Here is an 18,510-nt window from a genome sequence, read left to right as displayed (position 1 = left end):
CTCTTGTGTATATACCTAGAATTGGGATCACTGAGTCATATGAGAACTTTATGATTAATTTTTTGAAACATTTCCAAAATGTTTCCCAAAGCATCATTTATATTCCCACCAGCAATATATGAGAATTTCAATTTTTCTACAGCTTCATCGACATTTATTATTATCCTATTTTGTTAGAGTCATCCTAGTGGATATGATGTGGTCTCTTGTGGTTTTGATTTGCATTTCCCTAATGACAATGATGTTAAATATCTCTTCATGTGCTAACTGGCCATTTGTATGTCTGCTTTGGAGAACTATTCAAATTCTTTATCTATTTTTTAATCTGGCCATTTTATTTTACTGTTAAGTTATAAGTTCTTTATGTAATCTAGATACAAATCTCTTATCAGATGTATGATTTGCTAATGTTTTCTCCTATTCTGTAGGTGTTATTTTCACTTTCTTGATGGTGTCTTTTTGAAATATAACAGTATTTAAATTTGATGATGTCCAATTTATCAAGAGTGTATAACATGATGATATAACTTACAAATAATCATGAAATGATTGTCAAATAAGTTTAATGAACATCCATCATCTCATATAGATACAAAATAAAAAAATAGAAAAAAATTGTTCTCATAATGAGAACTCATAGGATTTACTCTCTTAAAAATTTTCATGTAGGAGTTCCCAATGTGGTATAGCAAAAACAAATCCGACTAGTAACCATGAGGTTGCAGGTTAGATCCCTGGTCTTGCTCAGTGGGTTAAGAAGCCAGCATTGCCATGAGCAGCAGTGTAGTTTGCAGACGTGGCTTGGATCTTGCATTGCTGTGGCTGTGGCTGTGGCCAGCAGCTGCAGCTCCGATTCAACCCCTACCTAGCCCAGGAACCTCCATATGCCATGGGTGTGGTCCTAAAAAACAAACAAACAAACAAACAAAAAATTCATGTATAAACTATATCAGTGGTAATTAGATTTATTATGTTGCACATTACATCTCTAGTACTTAAAATTGGAAGTTGGTATCTTTTGACTGTCTTTATCCAATTCCCCTTCCCTGACTGCATCTGGTAAACCACAAATCAGATCTTTTTCTGTGTTTCTATTTGTTCATTTGTTAGTTTGTTTTTGAAATATAATTGACCTGCAACACTATGTTAGTCCTGTTATATAACATAGTGATTTGATATTTCTATACATTTAAAAGTGACCACCATAGTAAGTCTAGTTATAGAATGTCACTATACAAAGATATTACAGTTACAGACTACATTTCCCACACTGTACATTTTATTCCCAAACTCATTTATTTTGCAAGTTGAAGTTTCCACCTCTTAATCTTCCTCACCTCTTCTTTCATCCCCCTACCCCTTCCTTCTGCCAACCACTTTTCTTTTCTGAATCTATAACTTTGTTTCTGTTTTGTGTATACTCATTTGTTTTTTTTCTGATACTTCATATAAGTTAAACCATAATCAATTTATCTTTATCTATCTGATTTATTTCATTTGACATAATACCCTCTATATCTGTCTATGTTGTCACAGATGGCAAGATTTTATTCTTTTTTAAAATTTTTTATTTTTATTTTTTCTTTTTAGGGCTGCACTTGTGGTATATGGAAGTTCCAAGGCTAGGGGTCAAATTGGAGCTGCAGCTGCAACCTACACAACCTATTCCACAGCCATAGCAATGCTGGATCCAAGCTGTATTTGCAACCCACACTGTAGCTTGCAGCCATGCTGGATACACAACCCACTGAGCAAGGTCAGGGATCAAACCCACATCCTCATGGATATTAGCTGGGTTCTTAAACCACTGAGCCACAAAAGGAACTCTAAGATTTTATTTTTGTTATGGTTGAGTAATAATCCATTTTGTGTGTGTGTATCTCACATCTTATCCATTCGTCTATTGATGGACACTTAGGTGGTTTCTGTATCTTATTTATTGTAAATAATTCAGATGCTGCAATGAACATAGGAGTGCATATGTCTATTTTAATTAGTGTTTTAATTTTCTTCAGGTAAATACCCAGATATGAAATTACTAGATTACATGGTAGTCCTATTTTAAATTTTTGGAGGAATATCTATCCTGTTTTCAATAATGGCTGCATCAATCCCACTGATAATGTGCAAGTGTTCCTCTTACTTCCCATCTTTGCCAACACTTGTTATTTGTTGTCTTTTGATAATAGCCATCCTGTAAGGTGTGAGGTGATATCTCATTGTGGTTTGAGTTGTATTTCTCTGATGATTAGTGATATTTAGCATCTTCTCATACACCTGTTGGCAATTTGTATGTCTTCTTTGGAAAATTGTCTATTCAGATCCTATGCCCATTTTTTGTGTTTTTTTTCCTATTGAGGTGCATGAGTTATAATATTTTGAATATTAACCCTTATCAGATATATGGCTTGTAAATATTTTCCCTATTATGTAGATTTGCCTTTTCATTCTGTTTAGTGTTTCTTTTGCTGTGTAGAGATTTTTATTTTTGTATAGCCACATTTTAATTTTTTTCTTTTATTACTTTGGCTTTTGGTATCAAATCCAAAAAAATTATTGCCCAGAGCCATATAAAGGAGCTAAACTTCTATGTTTTATTCTAGGATTTTTATAGTTTCAGGTCTTCCATTCAAGTATTTATCCATTTTGAGTTGATTTTTGCGTATGTATAAGAAAGAAACAATATTTTCCATGTGACTGTTGAGTTTTCTCAACAATAGTTAATGAAAAAAAAAAAAAAACTATCCTTTCTCCATTGTATGGCTGTTGCATAGGCCTGCAGCTGCAACTGAGATTTGACCCCTAGACTTGGAACTTCCATATGCTGCAGGTGGACTTAAAACAAACAAACAAACAAACAAACAAACAAACAAACAAGAAAATGCAAACACCTTCATTTTGCCAGAAGAGTATTATCTCCTTACCAAAGCCAGACAAGGATACTGTAGAAAAAAATATAAAGATCAATATCCTTGATAAACATAGATGTGAAAATTCTCAACAAAGTATTATTAAACAGAATTAAAAATACATTAAAAGTATCATACACCATGATCAGGTGGGATTCATTCCAGGGATGCAAGGATGGTTCAACATCTATAAATCAGTGTGATACATCATATAAATAAAATGAAGTATAAAAACTATATGATCATCTCAATAAGTTCAGGAAAAGCATTTGACACAATCCAAAATCCATTTATGATAAAGAACTCTCAACAAAGGGGATATAGAGAATGCATCTCAACATAATGATGACCATATATGAAAAGCCCACAACTAAGCTCATACTCAACAGTGAAATGCTTAAATTTTTCTTTTAAGGTCAGAAACAAAATAGGGATACCTAATCTTACTGTTTTTATTGAACATAGTATGGGAAGCCCTAGTCAGAGCAATTAGGCAAGAAAAAGAAATAAAGGGCACCCAAATTGAAGTGGAAGAAGTAAGACCGCCTCTATTCACAGAGGACATACTACATGTAGAAAACTGCAGAATCCCATCTTGCTCAAGGGGGGTCAGTCTTTTACTCCACTCAGGCTTTCCACCGATTGGGTGAGGCCCAGACATGGTATGGAGGGAAATCTGCTTTACTCAAAGACTACCAATCTAAAGTGTCCCATCAAAGTTCCTGTCATGGCTCAGTGGAAACGTGTCTGACTGGTATCCAGGAGGACACAGGTTCAATCCCTGGCCTTGCTCAGTGGGTTGGGGATCCTGCATTGCCATGAACTGTGGTACAGGTTGCAGATGCAGCTCAGATCCTGCATTGCCATGGCTGTGGTATAGGCCGGCAACTGCAGTTCTGATTCAACCCCTAGCCTGGAAACTTCCATATGCCGTACCTGCTGCCCTAAAAAGACAAAAAATAAAATAAAGTGTCCCATAAATGGCCACTGCCTCAAGTCTTCTGGAAAAAGTAAGTCTGGATTGGAATATGAATTCTAAAAAAAATCATATTGACTCTACCTTCAAAGTATTCGCAACTTCCAACCACTTATCAGCCCTTTTGCAGGTATACCCTGGTTCAGATCACCATCACCCCTCTTCCAGATACTGCAGTATCTCTCTCCTCATCCCTCTTCTTATGCTTTCCTTGCCCCTCAATAGATGAGTCACAAAACCACTCTAAGAAACACTTTGGAAACATAAATAAGATCGATTTGCTCCTCTGCTAACAATCTTCAAAAGGCTCCCCATGATAATGTGAGAAAAAAAGAATGTATACATGTATGTGTTACTGGGTTGCCTTGCTATACAGCAGAAAATTGACAGAGCACTGTAAACCAGCTATAATGGCGAAAAAAATCATTATAAATAAAAAAAAAAAGAAAAAGTCTCCCAACCTGAGCAAAATCCAAAATCCAACACTATCACAGTGGTCCACAAGACTGTATAGGGTCTGCTGCCTCCTCATTTACTCTCTGACTTTACATACTTACTTGCTCTAGTCTTCCTGGTGCCACTATTCGAGAGACCCACCTGGAACAAATCACGGCCTTTCACTCTGGCCACCCCCACTGCCTGGAATGCTCTGTTCAATGAGCCATAGGTCTCACTCCCTCGACCTTGCAAGTCTTGAGGTAAATGTCACTTTCTCAATGAGGACGCATCCATGAAAATGTCATCACTTCCCTCCCCACTTACCTTTTTTATTTGTTTTTTCTTTCTGTTTCAACAGCAGTTAAGAAAGAAATGCTATTAAGAAACAGTATTTACTATTTGCTGAATGAATACACACTACAACTTTAATTTGACCATTTTCCAAAGGCATGATTCCACTTCCTGCCTAGCCAAGGACCCTTAAGGGGCCACAGTCTTAACACCAGCTAAGACTTCAATTTTGTCACTGCCACATAAGTTTGGACACAGGAGCAATTGACTTTTTTCACCCCTGTAAGGATACAAATTACAGGACTTCCAGTCAAGGCAGTTTTGAGTCATAGTTTTGAGAGGCACTCTTTTGTATTTTTATTTCTGCTTGATGATTATCTAAATCTAATTTCAATGTCTCTCTCTATTTTAGGACCTCTCTAAAAATATCATGTAGCAGACAATACTTTCTCACATTCGGAATTTGTTATACTTTTCTTTTTATGTCTGGATTCAGTCCGTCAGAGGTATGTCTTCCATGGGGATAGCCTGTTGGTATTTTACTATTACATTATAATGGCCACTAGCTGTCTAGACTATTGTATCTGCATCACCTATTACCCAACTGCCTCTGCTATGTCATTGCCACATTGTACTTTCATTATTGCAGCATTCAATTACCAGTACCAAATCCTACCACATTGTTATGAATGTTTGGCTGCATATTAAAAAAAAAAAAAACTAGCTTAAACAAAATAGAAGTTTATTCATCTCTCATACAACAGAAGACATATAAGACTTCTTTCAGAACTCAACCTCAACAAACTGAAAGTAACCTCTTAATTCTTATGGTGCAAGCAACATGCTAGAGTCCCAACCATATCTTCCTTTTTTTCAGGTAGTGGAAAAGGGGTAGGAAGAAAGCAATCCTATTTTTAACAAGACTTCTAGGAATTCACAGGTAACACTTCTATCTCCTTTACTGAATGTGGCGCATGGCCACACCCAGATTTGAAGAAAGCTGTGAGCAAGAGTCTTATATCGCAGAGGAAGTAGGTCTAGCTAAAAATCAGGATTCTAGTTTTTAACAAAGAAGGAAAGAATGGATACAGGACAACTCGCAAACTCTGCCATGAAAATCATCAACCCATTAACCATCTAAGAGAGGAAGATAGACTCTAAAATGATATTCTAGTAACTTGAATCTGGAAGACTTTCCAAGCATGACTGCATATCATCCTATAACTCTGAGAATTATCTATCCTAGAGTAGACATACTTTTAGCCTTATAGCCTGCCGTGAAAAAACCATAATCCAAATGAGACACAACATCCAGCTGGACCTCTCCCATCCATCACAGAGTGGAATATGGTTCATGTCAAACAAAATATTCAGACAGATTAGCAAAGTTCTTGTTCACTTGAACTAAAATGTGAGGAATATGACATATACTGTTAAAACATTACTCTTGACACAGTTCCCCACTGTCCATTCCAACACAGGAAAAAAATGCTAAGCATCATGTTCTTTGCCTTTCGTTAAATATCATACCCTCCTGAAATATTGAAAGGAATGAGTATAAACAAACTTTAAACCAAAAAATAAAATTAAGATCTCTAAAGCAGTTACAATTTCAAAAGAAGAACTAAAAACATTGTTTGAAAAACCATGCTGTAGAATTAAGGAGAATTGGCAGAAATGTTTTAATTAGCTCTTCTGTTATATTTTGTAAAGCTAAACCCAACTTGCATTTAAGAATCAAAAGAACTGCCATGAAAAAGAAAAAAGAAATTCCAAGAGTCAAATCCTTTATTTTCAGAGAATCCCATCAATTAGAAGGGATCACCTTTCTGGCTGCCGATAAAGGCACACCTGTGATGCTGGGTCACAGTCTATGTAGCTTCAGTTGGCTTTCTTAGGCTAAGCAGAGTGTTGCTCAAGGCTAAGGCCCTTTTGTCAGTGCTCATTTTCCAGCTGACTATCCATTACAGTTTAAGGGCAACCCAACTGAGAAGAAATGAGAAGGGCTCCAAATGCACACAAGTCTTGTAAGGATAAAGGAGTCCAAACTCTGTAGCTTTCACTTGTTTTTTCAACTCAAGAAGACAAACAAACCTACAGCTTTCTGCCCAGGAGCATGTCTAAATTGCCAAGGAGAAAACTACTACCATAAGCTTGGTGGAGAAGAAGCAGTATTCCCAATGAAATTTTTTAAAAAGGAGAGGAAGGAAAAAAAAAATCCAGGAACAGACTATCAGCCCCTTTGAATGCTTGATGCTGGGCCACATCTGAAAAGTGTGAGAGATTAATTCGGGGTAAAAATAATTCAACTCACATTGTAAGAAACAGAAATTTCAGTAGCAGAAAGCAGAAACCTCTGATTTGTACTACCATACTGGAGGAGCGTTACATTTTTTTCATGGTCAAAAATATACTTTTTTTTTTCTTTAGTTGTGACATTTTTTAGCCACTTTATTGAGTTATGGTTGACAAAGTTGTGCATATTTAACATGTACAATGCCATGAGTTTGGGGATAATTATGCATTGATAGTATCTTTTGATGCACAGAAGTTTTAAGTTTAATATAATTCCTTTGTCTATTTTTATAATTATTTTTATATTTTCCATTATAGTTGTATGTATGTATGTGTGACTGGGTCACTTTACTGTACAGTAGAAAACTGAAAGAACACTGTAAACCAACTATTATGGAAAAAATATATACACTTAAGCTAAGGATTTTTAGGGCCTTATCATCTACAGTACCTTGAGAAGTTACCGGGAAAAACAACAGACCAGTAGCACTGGTAAATCTTCTCTCAAGAGGGCAGGCTAAATTTAATCCCTTAATATAGATTCAAATTCTATATTCTCCACTTGTGTGAGATAAAGCCTCACTAATCTCTCCTGGCTCTCACCCCAACAAAAGTTGAACTAATAAACCACATATAGCTCTGTCTGCATTTTGGACCCAGTGCTCTGCAAAAATATATTTACTCCCAGACAACCAAGAAAATTTCATATGGGATATCCCATAATATTCTCAAGTGTTGATTCCATCTTTTAAAATGATTATAGGTTTATTCCAATGTTCTGTTTATTCTTAAATCTATTTTGACACACTCTAGAAAATGGTCTATTTTTTACCTGCGTTTTCAAATTTTTCAACATTAAAGTTTGCGTTGCATTTTTTTTTTCTTTTTTGGCAGCACTCATGGCACACAGAAGTTCCTGGTCCAGGGATCAAATCCGAGCTGCAGCTGCAACCTGTGCCACAGCTGCGGCAATGCTGGATCCTTAACCCACTGTGCCACACCAGGAACTCCTTTGTTGTATCTTATGCAACATCTCCAGTATATTTAGTTATCCACTATTTTTATTCCAGATGTTGTTAATTGTGTTTGCCCTGATCAATGTTCCTAGAGTTCTGGTTGATTTATGTAACTAGTCTTTTCAGTAAACTAATGTTTGCTTTGTTCATCCTCCTTTTTAATGTATGTTTTCATCTATTTCATAAACGCCTGATACTTAATATTTCCTTCTTTCTACTTTTTTGGTGTATTTTAAATATTTCTTAACTTTTCTGTATGTTATGATGGGCCAGCCAATTCTTAAAGGCAGAAAAGGACCCAGAAGAGAGCAGGTGCTTGATAAACAAACTAACCAATCCAGACCCAGACCTCCTCCATCTGGCTTGTATGCCCCAGAGGCAATATTCCTCTGCCTTTATCATTCTAGGGCCAGGTACCAGTCAACCAAGGACTACTTTGACAGCCAAAGCCTTCCAAAATTATTCAAACAACTAATCCTTAACTGTCCATCCTACCTTGCCTGGCTTTCCCGTGGAAACTCCAGTAAAGGGAGTGGCCTAAACCATCCTCTGGCTCCTGCTTTTGCATCCTGACCATCCTGGAGTCTTTCCCACATGGCTCAACATGTGCAGTGGCTCCTCTTGAGGACCTATGTGTAAAATAAACATCGTTTTTTTCCTTAAGCCTTTCCTATTTCTCCTCTTATAGCCACATTTGACCATCTCATAAAAGACTGCAAAATGATTTGGGTTCATTTTAATTTTATTTTTTCAAAATATCAAGATAAACCCTTAGTTTTTCAATATTTAGATTTTAGCATGTAGTAATGTAAGCATCTAAAGCTATATGTTTCCCTCTATTCAAGAGTCCAACTGCGTTCTACAGTTTCAATAGATAATAATTTATCACTTTCATAGTATACTCTGATTTTTATTATGTTTTCTTTAATTCATTAGTTATTTATAATTGGGTTCTTTTGTTTGTTTAAAATATATAAGGCTATATGATTTTGAAGCTTTATAATACTGGTATACTCATATTTGTTCTTTGACAAAGACTTACTTTATAATATATAGTCAATTTTCATAACTATTATTTGTATAGATGAGAAAAAATATGCTCTAATTGATGGGTGAAGAGTTCTAAAACTGCTCCTTAAAGATATCTTATTATTATTCAAATCTTCTGTATTCTTTCTAACTTTTATTCTTCCTGATCTATCAGTTTCTTAGAGAGAGGTGTTTATCAATATCTATTCTAGTTCTGTTGATTTTCACTTTAATTGAGATTAATATTATTAGGCATATGCAAGTTTGGTTGTCACACTTTCCTGATAAGTCGAAATATTTTTAAATTTTGTAGCTCTAATAATGCTTTTGCTTTCATGACTGTTTCATTTAATATTAAATGATTCATATAAGCTTCTTTGGTTAGAATTTGCTATATATTTTTCTATCCTTTAAAGCCAATATTTCTATCCCATGTTTTATTTGTGATACTTGTAAATAATAAAAATCAGAGACATATTTTTATCTAATCTGAAATATCTTGACATTTAAATGATTAATTTATTTACATTATTGAGATCATTAATATTCTTGGATTAGACTGATTCTTAGAATTAAGATTGTACTTTACATTTGCTTATTTAACTCATACTTCTTCCTTTCTTCTCTTCTACCTTCCTCTATTGTTTCCTCTAATGAATAGGAAAGATATGCTCTATTTCTTTGGTATTATCTTAATACTTAAGATAAATTAAAACCAAAAAGTATGTTTATTTTCACTTCTACCCTCTTCTTCAACAATACATGGGCTTTAAAATCTCTACATTTTATTACACTCCCAAATTAACTTATTCCTGCCCAGTATTTTAATTACATAATATTTCATTATTACTCATAAGAAACATTTTTATTGTCTTATATGTATGCATACATACATATGTAAACATACAGGATTATTAGTTTATTAATTTAGATTTACACATTTAATTAGATTTTCCCATTTGTCTATCATTCCTGATTGAGTCTCATGTCTTCTTTTGAGATAACCTTCTTCCTTTCTTTTGAGTTATAATTGCTTTTGATATATAAATCAGATTCAACATTCATTTCCTCTCAGTACTTTTACTATATGATTTTAATGTCTTCTATCTTTATTGGTGCTGTTGAGAACTTTGATTATCTAATTATATTTCCCTTAAAATTAATTGATTTTTTTTTCTTACTGCTTTTAAGATCTTTTGTCTTTCTTTTTTGTTTGGCAGTTTCCCTGCAACTCTTTCAATTTTCTGAACCTGATGATATCGTCTTCCATCAGTACTGAAAAACCGAGTTTCCCCATGATCATGCGTCTCTCTTTCTGAAATTATAATTAAACTTCTGATGTATTTTCTTAAAATATCCTCCATGTATGTTATCTTGCATATTTCCATCTTTTGGTCTCTCTGGGTTGAAATCTGGATACTTTCTTTATATTCTTTAGATTTATCTTCTAATTAACTAATTCTCTCTGCATCTATGTCTAATATTCTATTAGACCATCTACCTAATTTTAACTCCAAGTATATGTTTATAGAAGTTCCATTTTTTCCTAGCCATTTTTGTAAAACACAATCCATATTCATAGTTTAATTCCCTTTTCTATTTCTTTAAGCATTTTAAACAAATTTATTTTACTTTCTTTATTTAATAATGTGAATACATGAAGTTCTAGAGGGTTGATTTCTGCTGTTTGTTTTGTTTTTCTTTTTCCCTTTTTTTGCTTCTGATTCTGGCTTGTACAATTTGTTTCCTCAGATGATTTGTAATTTTGGATCATGAGTTCATGTTTATTTGTGCTCTATCTGTGAGAATCCTGTAAGAACTTACTTGTGTATCCATCAAGAGAAGATATGAGATTTTGCATCTGTCAAGATATCCAAGACACCAGAAACTTGAAGGATAGTTTTAGGTTAGCTTCTGAGGCTGAGCTTCCTAAACCATACAGGAAATATAAATTCAATCCCTGAAACTATATCAGGGTAGACCACTGGTTACCATTTATAAAGGGAGACTTCTTTTACCAGTGCTAATCTAATCAAGTTTAGATTATTAAGTTCCTTTGACATCTCTCTTTTTTAACAGGCATCTTTTTTCTGGAACCTCTAGTTTGTTTGATGAGTATATGCCTCACTTCCATTGCCCACATTTCCCACAGGACTAACTCCTTATTAGATACCCTAATGAGGCTAATAAAACACAATTTCTAAAAGGCAAGTAAATAAATCTGCACAGGTGGTAAGGAGATTAAACTGTGAAGCTTTGAAGCTACTGATATCCATGTTCTGCTTCATGTAGGCTGGTCTTTTGAAGAGAACAGGACTAAAGTGCAGAGTGATAAGGCGATAAGAAGTGGTAGTAGGTCTCCTGGTGATGTAAGGTTCTTGCCTCTACTTCCTTTTGACTCTCAGATGACCCAGTTATGTCTCTGCCTATCCCACAATTCATTAATTTTCTTTCTCTTTGTTTCTTTTAGTTACTAAAGAACCAAGTACCCTTATAATAAGCACTTTTTGGCATCACCTAGTTTAAGTTATGTTTCTGACATTTGCAATCAAAGGAGTTATGACTGATGCACAAGTATTGTATTTATATATCTGTTTCATATCCCACAAAGCTATGACAATAGATATCATTGAATTAAATTGACTTTAATACAATGGGTGCATTAGCTCTACCCAGACCCGAAAATTAACACTTGGTTTGGTCTTACACTACTTCTAGTTGATGTGCTAATATACTCAACTATCAAGATCAGAAGAAACAAAGCAACCCAAAAGCCAATTCAAAATTATGCTCCCTTCCACCACAAAATTCACACACTTCCCTAAGGAGCCCTGAGAATCAACTTGGATATGATACAGATGTTCGAGTACTAATATGAACTGTCTGAATATCCAAAAAATTTTTGCTGAAGTCTCTAGAAAGGAAAGAACTCATAGTTATGATAAGAAAAGAGGACACATGAAACCAATGATTAAGTACACACAAACAAAGAGGGGTGAAAGTCTGAGGCAACTGATCAGGTAATTTATGGAAAAATTTGATATTGTATAAAAATACCTTTGTACCTCAAATTAGCCATGTTGCCTGTCATCAATGATCGCATCTTTGGCATTGCTTTTCACCCCTTGAATGCACAGAATTGATACAGCAGGCCATTGCTTAGAATGGAGCTAGGGGTACTGAAATGAAATCTTCATTCTCTATTGGAAGTTGGCTCTCACATAATGAACATATAATCATGAAGACATATTCTCATCACTTCTTTCCATGCTTAAACTGTAATTTATAAAAATACATCCTTGTCTAGTACTCCACTATGGACTATTCTCACTCCAATTATTAAGAGCAAGATTTATAGCCTATATAAATATATTACTTCACTAAATTTTGAAAAGCAAAGAAGCAATCAATATGAGAGCCAAAACGCATGATTTTGAAATATGAAATATCATTTTAAACTTTCACATGCTAACATTTATATTTAAATCACAGATTATGTATTTCAAGATAAAGTGTCCCCATTCCTAACCCATTTATCGTCTCACCCCCTTTCTTAAACTTCAGAATTTATCTATTTGTTCTTTTGGAATACACAAATCTTCTGGGAGATCCACAAATGGGCTATTTTAGCTTTTGTCTTCGAGAAATGGGCTCCTTCCCAGTGGAAGCTTCTAAAGGGATTATTCTGAAGGAACCACACCACAAGTAAGTGACTGCCCAGGCAATTATTCTAGGAAAACTCTCCCGGCAAGTTGGCCAGACAAGATGAAATTGGATAATTTTCTTTAAACCCTAAAGAGAAGAATAAGGCACTTGGGAATAAAAAGGGGTGAGGTGCCAAAAAGAAAATGCCCACAAAGAAGAAGGAGTGTTTAAGGACCAAAGCAGAAGACAAGGAATGATGTCTGTGCATACACTCTTTAATGATGCCTCCTCTAGACCAGGAGTTTATTCTGTTCTCTCTGTGGTTCTCCTTGGAGCGACCACTTTCATTTTTTGGTGTAAAATAAAAGTAGCCAAAATGAATAAATAAATGCCCTTCAGAGAAGAGGCTGTGCCCATTAGTGGAGCATTAAAAGTCCAACATATGTGATAAATTTGGCCCACTGAAAATATACACCACTGGAACTAGTGAACTCTACTTTTGTAATCAGCAAAACTTCTTGGCTTAGTCCTTCGGTATTTTATCAGCATGCTCAGAAATATTTCCATTAAGTGCAATCCTTGCCATGAGAGATTTTTTTTTTAACTTGGAAAATAATTTTAATTCCAATGAGGCATTATCATTGAGAATTATGAATATTATTAGTGCTGAGAGAGACTGCAAAACCCTTCGCATTTTTGCAGGTAAGAAAATTAAGATCTAGAAAGGTGTTCAAATTCGCTTAGCTAGTTACTGGCAGGGTCACAGCCAGATCTAAGTGTCCATGATTCATAGCACTGTTCTAACAATCTGATTACTAGCCAGTATTCTGCTAAGTAGGATATAAACATAATAATGATTCATGCAGATGCAAATGTAAATTATCTCTGTAAGGATACTAAATATAAATTCATGAATTGCATATGTTGTCATCCTTTCTTGGTGGAAAATGTTGATAAATTTGGCTTACCTTAAACAAATTTTACTAATTTGTGGCCTTCACTATATTTTATTTTTTCCACTTAAACATTAATGTCAAAATCTCTGAGAATAATAAAGAAATTAATTCCACTTTTACATTGTTCGCAGGGGTACTACAGTCATTCTAACAGCAATGAAAAGTGAACAGTAAACTAATTCCCAAAGTTAATCTTAATAAATTCAGGTTGACATTGAAGTAGATCACAGAGCATGAAATTATGTATTGTGACCCTATAATATATATTCCTAACTCTGCACTCAACTTGTGAAGTAGGTTTTTACTGCTACTGTTTTTCGTTAAGTAAGTAATATCAAATGGGAAGACATTTCAGGTTATAAAATATGTGTCTGAATTCTGTGGTTGGAAAAGGAGAAATTATACTGATGTTAACCTAAGTGACATAAAATTACAAGAAAATCAGACTTGATTGGAAATGGCATATTTGGGTGTTTTTCACAGTCACTAATGAGAAACATACTGTATTTGTGTAAACAATACACTCAAACAAGTGACCTTAAACTTTAGACATGTAGCAAATGAGAAATTTCCCTGGAAATGATAAACATTTGAATAACAGCTCAAAAGCTGCTGAGTATGGAACTTGAAACTGAAAATGAAGCAGGCGATGAGGAAATCTGAGGGCTAGGCACAAGGGACAGCAAAATCGAAACCATTGTCATTGCATTCAAGTTGCTTCCCCGTATAGTTGGCAGGCAGAAATGTAAATGTAACCCATATGTTGGCTGGGGTTACCCCATCCTTTGAGAGTTCCTATAAAATGGGACTAATTCCATGGTGTGTGGAATTCTGAGGCTGACTGTGGTATTTTCTTACAGAACTCCCTCCCACCGCCATCCTTTTGCCCTCCCCGGCTAGATTTTCTGCAGAGTTCCCTGTCCTTGATTTTGCCTGAAACATCTCACACAAAGCATTTATGTAAGTAGCAGACTTCACTGAAGGTTTGTGGCAGTGAGGGAAACCCGTGTTATGCCGTAAAACCAAATAGCAAAGAACTTGGTCATGGGATCGAAGAGATCCCTATGCTCAAAAGTCCACCAGCCATTTTTTTCTGTTCACTTTTCTCTGTTTCTCCACTTGCCCTTATTCTCTGCCTCCCCCTCCCTCTCTTTTTCTCTCCTGCTTCCTTTTCAGCCCCAATTCTCTCTAACTTCTTGAAGTAGTTTTTTTTTTTTTTTCTTTATTTCACTGGCTTCTCCTAGAGTATGCTTTCATATCTTCCCCAAAAGCAAGGTTAGAAGGTTCTTCCTAAGTAGAGAAAGCCACCTCTCTAAGAGGAACTCTTAGATCAGGTGTTAAATAAGTTAGCTTCACACAGGACATGGTATATAATAATTCCTATAACTCAGGTGGTACAAGCATCTGGAGATACAGCATAAGAAAGCCATGGAGGCCCTCGTTTTATTAACTATATTAGTACAAGTCTTCAGTTATCTCTTTTCTTATGTGGTTACTGTAAGGATTAACTGATAATAAGTATGACACAGCTCTATTCCAATGGCCCATATACTATTCAATACTTAGCCATGTCTGGTCCACAGTGGACCTGTGACTTTTTTGACAGGCACTCTTCTAGACCTACCACAGGGCAGGGAACAATGAAGGACATTTTAGGAACTATAAGAAAAGCATCAATGATGACCCTTTGAAAACATTTAGCTTTGAAACTGGCCACCATGGAGATATTCAAGGAAGAACAGTAAACTGGCAAAGATACAAAGGAAAGAAAACACACAATAAGTTGATATTGGGAAATGGTGGAGGATGAAATAACACAAGAAGATTGGGCAGGGGCTTGAAGTCAGGATAACGATTGTGAACTTATCTCTTTTTTATTATAGTTGATTTACAATGTTCTGTCAAATTCTTCTATACAGCAAAGTGACCCACACATTCTTTTTCTCACATTATTTAATTCAATAAATTGAGAAGAAAGATCACGACTGTCACATGTGATATGACTGCCAAATGCCTTTGACTAAATAGTCTCATCAGCACCCAGAGGATGAGATGTCAGGCTCTGAGCCCTCTGCTCTGGTCAAGCAATTCCTATAGAGCTGTTTCCAGGGTGGGGGGGACATGCTTAGAGGAACTTTGATAAACTCCAATTCATTCAAAAGAGAAGACTAGCAAGGAGGCCTAGAATGGTGACACATGAGGAATGACCAAAGAAACAAGGGGTGATTACCCTGTAGAGTAGAAACCCTGTAGAGTAGGGCCCAAATAGATGTCATAGACTGTGACATTCTTGAAAGTATGGTTTGGTATTTTTGACCTTTGCGTTCTCAGTGCCTGCATAGAGTTGCTGCTCAATGAAGTTCTGTTGAATGAGTGAATGAATAATTGAATGCCTATCCGTCATAGAGAACAGAAATGAAATTTGTTCTTTGTGTCCCCACAGGGCAGAGAGTGATGGGAGCTGGATAGATTAATAGAGATGGCGGCTTGACATAAAGAAGAACTTTAACAGACAAACTGTCAACAGCAAATGCAGCTGCGACCAGAGCTGGTCAGGTTTCTACTCCCAGGCTAGGGTGAGCAAACTCGTGCTTGAAAGCAGATGACTTAAACACCCCTTGTACCCTGTGATTCTTCAGCTCAGTCAAAACATAGCAGCAGTGCACAGATATCTTATAAATGCCTGATGAGCCTTTTGGGAATGTCAGTTATGTAGGCAACAGCAAACTGCCCTGCAAGATTTTCTTCGTATATGTAGCCTTCAAATTTTATTCTGCTGTATTTCATAAGTCACAAATTGGTGAGTAGAGACCACAGACAACCCCCACACAGACAACTCCCACCAATGCCATATACACACATTATACGAAGCTTCCAATATGCTCAACTGAAGATGTCAAGCTTTATCAGAAGTCGGCTGCCCTTACCACAAAGGCAGATGTCATGTGTCTGAACACACTTTCTTTTGCCCCTACTGCTTCTGAAGGGGGTGTGTAATTGTTAAATAGATTGTCAAGCAAGAAAATGCCACTATCTGGCCTTTCTATATTTGTATTTACACCTTTACACCTTTGTCTTGGAAGAATTTTGCATTAAGTTATACTATTTTTGTTTGCTGTACCAACTCCCCCTACCGCATTCCTGAACTAAGTTCAGTACCAAAAAAGAGTAACCTCATCTTGGGGAGAAAGGAAAGTCACTACTTAGGTATGGCAGGATAGTACCTCTGCCCAGGCTAACCACAAGCCCTCAGAAGCCAGTACTGTGCATATTATAAAAGTTAAATAACTCATATGTTTATTTTCCCCCCTAAGGAATTAAATTATCTTCATTGAATATATTGTCTAGTCATTTTTGTTATACTTTTTTTAAATTAAAGTATAGTTGATTTACAATGTTGTGCCAATTTCTGCTGGACAGCCAAGTGACCCAGTCATATATATATATATTCCCTTTCTTTTATTATCTTCCATCATGGTCTTTCCCAAGGGATTGTATATAGTCCCCTGTGCTATATGGTAGGATTATCTAGTAATTTTTTAATTCAGCCATTCTCTCTGACAGCTCCTGAGAAGAACATAACAAAAGAAATCTTAGAACTTACATAATTATGAGAGGATATAAAGAAACCCTAAGATGGTAAAAACAAGATAAAGAATCCTAAGAAAACAAGAAGAAATGTGGAAGGATTTTGCCTGATAACAAAACCAAGAGTCTTGCTATAAACTGAAGGTTTGTGTACCCCCAAAATCCTAATCCTGAATGAGATGGCTTTAGGTGGTGTAGTTAGACCATGATGGTGGAGTATTATGGACATTCTTAATAGTAACAACTGAATCTAAAATAATGTTAAGTCCAGGTTTATTTCTCTTTCCACCACGTGAGGTTACAGTGAGAAGAAAGTGGTGTATGATGCAGGAAGTCAACCCTCTCACAGACACCAAATCTGTTGGTGCATTGATCTTGGGCTTCTCAGCCTCTAGAACTGTGAGAAATCAAGGTTGTTTGTTTAAGACACCCAGGCTATGTTATTTTTAATGGCAGTCTGAACAGACCAAGACAATATCTTGACATCTGTGCAAATGTCACAGTATTTTTAATCTGCCTGATGACAACCATCCTTCCAAAAATAGTCAGAAAAAAATTCTGGCCCTTTTTTAAAAAGATGAAATGTATAATAACTTAAATGACTACCTTTGGACATTCTTAATAGTAACAACTGAATCTAAAAGAATGTAAGTGCAGGAGTTCCCATTGGGGCTCCAACATTGTCTCGGTGAGGATACAGGTTAGATCCCTGTCCTTGTTCCGTGAGTTGAGGATCTGGCATTGCAGCAAGCTGTGTAGTAGTTCGCAAATGTGCCTGGGATCTGGCATTGCCTTGGCTGTGGTGTAGGCCAGCAGCTGCAGTTCTGATTTGACCCCCTAGCCTAGGCACTTGTGTATGCTGCAGGTGCAGCCTTAAAAAATGAAAAAATAATAATGAAAGAATCCAAGTCTGATTCTAAAAATGATAAGAAACTGGGGTAATAGAGTACTTATTAAGGATGTTTAGGTAGTAGATTTATATATTAGTTGCAGTTTTAGGACTTATGATCCTACTTTTACTGGCATGAGAGGCATTGCTGGTATAGAAGTAAGCATAGCACCTTCCTATTTTTGTGGCAGAGAAGTTCATTTATTTATTGGATACCTGCTCTGTGCCAGATACTGTCATGATTTTGCTTTATTCAAATAAAAATAGGACAAGATCCCTGTTCTAAAGAGCTTCTAAAAATTATACTATTTTATTCTTCCCTTTTATTTTTAACCCTAGAAATTTCTACCTGGAGACAGAATTAGATTCTATATAGAACTGAACAAATCTTGAAAAAAGTGCTTAACTAATATCATAAGGAAAAAGAGGTTTTGAAGAAAATATTACTACTCGATAAGTCGCTGTTATTTTTACACTT

At 35.7% G+C, this 18,510-nt stretch overlaps 1 protein-coding gene across 5 annotated transcripts in view; it reads right to left on the bottom strand.

Annotated features, from left to right (window-relative positions):
* TENT5A (terminal nucleotidyltransferase 5A) overlaps positions 1–18,510 on the bottom strand; it is a 374,940-nt gene that overhangs the window by 238,827 nt on the left and 117,603 nt on the right. For 2 of the 5 annotated variants that reach the window (XR_014840196.1, XR_014840198.1), the window contains exon 5: positions 8,421–8,554. The exons of the other annotated variants lie outside the window; for them this stretch is intronic. The gene's annotated coding sequence lies outside the window, so the exon portion shown is untranslated. The remainder of the gene's footprint in view (positions 1–8,420; positions 8,555–18,510) is intronic. 5 annotated transcript variants of the gene reach the window in all.

This window comes from Sus scrofa, chromosome 1, assembly GCF_054392235.1.
Source record: "Sus scrofa isolate SSC_HxYL_T2T_F1_AM1 chromosome 1, Sscrofa_HxYL_maternal_Yorkshire_Landrace_v2.0, whole genome shotgun sequence".
In the NCBI taxonomy this organism is placed as follows: Eukaryota; Metazoa; Chordata; class Mammalia; order Artiodactyla; family Suidae; genus Sus; species Sus scrofa.
This window is presented reverse-complemented; position numbering and strand designations above follow the sequence as displayed.